The 3,263-nt window shown below is 30.3% G+C and overlaps 1 long non-coding RNA gene across 4 annotated transcripts; it reads right to left on the bottom strand.

Moving 5' to 3' along the window:
- Positions 1–719: 719 nt before the first annotated feature.
- LOC113327574 lies at positions 720–2,427 on the bottom strand. 4 transcript variants are annotated; one of them, XR_003349042.1, is made up of 4 exons: positions 1,935–2,427; positions 1,650–1,738; positions 946–1,550; positions 720–867 (listed from the first exon to the last, which is right to left on the bottom strand). It is a non-coding gene; the product is annotated as an uncharacterized LOC113327574 (long non-coding RNA). The 4 variants fall into 4 exon arrangements; XR_003349040.1 differs by having other exon boundaries at positions 1,650–2,427; XR_003349041.1 differs by having other exon boundaries at positions 946–1,738.
- Between the last annotated feature and the right edge of the window lie 836 nt (positions 2,428–3,263).

The following is a 3,263-nucleotide window of genomic DNA, read 5'->3' as shown; positions in this document are numbered from 1 at the left end:
AAATTTTGAGAATGATGAATGAGCAACTAAATTTAGAATTTAGAAAAGGATAAATTCTTTAGTCATCTTCCACATACTTAAGTCGACTTGTGATTGTTTTGTTTGTCGCCAAAAACACTTTATAACAAATTTGTAACCAACTTTTGATAAAAAAAAATGAATAAAATATGTGGATCTATCAAATTTATAACTGATTTCCTACTTTAACCATGTTATCTAACTAAGGAGACAAATTCACACGTTTATAACAACATCATAATAATACGGTAAATTAGAAATTAGATTTCAATTGTTTTTAGAAAAATGAATTATTAGGAAAAATAATTTCATCTAATCAGTAATCAACACCGTAATTTTGACGAAGTATATATTTCTAAGCAAATACGTAAATAAGATGAGAAATAGGGATTATGGCTCAGCAACACTTTGTGCTAGAAGCTTCAAAGATAATAGGGATTATTGCTCAGCGATTCATCTATATTACTACTAATGGTAAATGATATAGCATTTACACGTTAGCGAATTCGCTGCAAGTGTTTTAAAAGTGGTACCAAGGCAAAACTACGCAACGCTCCAATGGTATTGAATGGTATCCATGGGTGAATCACTCCACTATCAATGCAAGACAAATTGTGTATAATTTCCCTGGCAGAGCTCCTTGTCCATAAAAATATAATTAATTTCTTTGATTGTGTTGAGATTTAACCTGGAACCATTACTCAAATGTAAAAGCAAGAAATAGATTTCATTTAAGGATTACAAATTTTCGTTCTACTTGAAACTCGTATACTCTTAACAGACCCAACATCTTTTATCATTTGAAATTTTGAAGCATTAGAGAATCCACCTGTTTATCCACCTTGAATCCTGCATTTTCAATCTCCTTAAATCTATTATCATAACCCTGTAAATGTCATAAGACTACTTAAAAAGATGTAATACTACCTTAAGACGAATCGGCTGCCAAAAACTCCCTTTTCAGCTTGGAAAGGGATCATAGGCCATCCGTCATCGTTGTAGGACTGAGATTTGTTTTTTAAGTCGTGTGATTGAATTTGTTTCTTGAATAAAGTGCATCCTCACAGAATTGTGACCCAAACCTCAAATCGGGTGTACGAAGTGAAATAATACTCATATTGCTCTGCAGAAAAATTGTTACAATGTTATTTAGGTTTAGTCTTATGGAAAAGAAAGAAAAAAAACTCACAGGAGGAATGGATTTCTAGCAAAGGATTTTTCTTCCTCTTTAAACGGAAACTTCACACGTTGCCTCCCTCCACAAGTCAATCCAGATATTCGCCCATAACAGGATGATTTCATTACCACAAATTCATTAATATACTAAAACATAGACAAAAGTAATAGATAAGCTATATCTGGTTTTACCTTGTCTGAGCAGTGAGCATATTATTTTCAAAAAAAATAATCTTATTCTTGATCCAGTACTGGTTGCCTTCTATAGCCGCAACCCTGCAGCCTTTAGCGCCAAATTGATTTATTTATTTTTTCCTCCTCGAAAAAGAGATGACCTCATATCATATTTGAATGTGCTTGCAAAAGAAACAACAAAAATACACGAGACAATGAAAACCTAAATCGCAAAAAATACAGGAAAAAAAACCCAACAAAGCTCTAAACTGTGGTAAAACCTGCAAGAGAAATTTGGCTTTTGCTCAATGCTTTATATGCACCCCAGACTCTGTTTAGGAAATAATATTATTTCAATATCCAAAAATATCTGCAATTATTATTTCTTGGGTTAACCACATTTAATTGTTGCAATATTTTTGTTGGCGTAGATTCTAAACCAAACCAAAGTAAAAACCACTACATCGTCTGCATTCTATCAAAATAACTCAAATTCAATTTAAGAAGAATCAGAAAACGAATCACCGAAATAACTTTAAATGATAAATATAAACATAAAAATATACTTTTAGATGGTCTTGCCTCCTTTGGTGGACATTCAACTTGCTTTGCCGCCATCCATCTTATTTATAGAAAAACTTTTTATATCGGTTTCTCTCTTTCCTTCAACTCTGCGATTCCTGCTTTTAGAAAGAAAAAAACACTACGATTCCATTGTTTTCTCTCTCTGTGAATGAGAGAGAAAAAGAAAATAATAACGACAATAATTAAAAAAAAATACTAAGAGGTGGATCTCTCACATTTTTGTGGGTCGTTTATTTAGAGAAAAATTGGGTTCTAGTACATATGCCAAGATTTTAAAGAGAAAGAGATTATTGATTTCTTCCATGTGAAAATCTATTAGAAATTCCATTGAAATAACCTTTCACATGAATATCTATTGGCCATCCCGTTCACATAACATTTGCAGCGTTAGTGGTTTCCTGCAAAGCTACAACAGATTGTTGATTAGACAACAATATAAAAAATCAGAAAAAAAAAAATGAAACTGCCATTAGAAGAGAGAAGCAGCGTCGAAGATGGGGCCTGGGTTATGCTCCAATGACTGATATAACTTTTCCAAAAATAAAAAGATTTTATTTTGAAAAAATTAAAATCGATATCTAAAAATATCTGGGATTTTTATATTTTTGGCTAGCTATTATTTTTTTCTATAATTTGTATTACTTTTGGGAATTTCAGGCTATGAAAATCTTGGTTTACCTAATTTATATTTTTATTTTCTATTAAAGGAATCCTAAACATTATTAAGAAAAATATGTTTTGATCTTTCAGTAATAATGATAGTTAATGGAATAAATAATAATATATTTTTCTTACCCGTACACAACATTTTTTGCATATTTACCTATAAGATAAATAAATAAATAAATATTATCTTTGAACAACTGTATTATTTATTTGGTGAGTAATTTTTCCAAAAAATTATTGAGTATCTTCTATGCCTCTTAAAAAGGAAACTGTTTAGATTTTTATTTATTTTTTATGAAATGAACAATATTAAGAGCTTCTCCAATGGTGGTTGTGTGTGTTTCCTAGGTGGCAACATAAACAAGACATCTTCATTCCAATTTTTCCTTAAGTTTAGGGAGGAAAAATAGTTCATCTCCAATGGTGTTGTTTAAGATTTTTTTATGGATTAAATGTGAATTTTAATTTTAGTAATTTTTAGATTTTATTAGAGCTAAAAATAATTATTTAATATATTGGAATTAATTTAGGTAAGTAAATGCTTACTAGGATAGCTTGTGTCAAGGTGAATGTCAAAAACTCGACATTCTCCTTGACATTGTCTAACATAAATGAAGCCATGTCATCTTCACATTGATTTAAAA

Source organism: Papaver somniferum, unplaced genomic scaffold, assembly GCF_003573695.1.
Source record: "Papaver somniferum cultivar HN1 unplaced genomic scaffold, ASM357369v1 unplaced-scaffold_104, whole genome shotgun sequence".
NCBI classification, from domain to species: Eukaryota; Viridiplantae; Streptophyta; class Magnoliopsida; order Ranunculales; family Papaveraceae; genus Papaver; species Papaver somniferum.
This window is presented reverse-complemented; position numbering and strand designations above follow the sequence as displayed.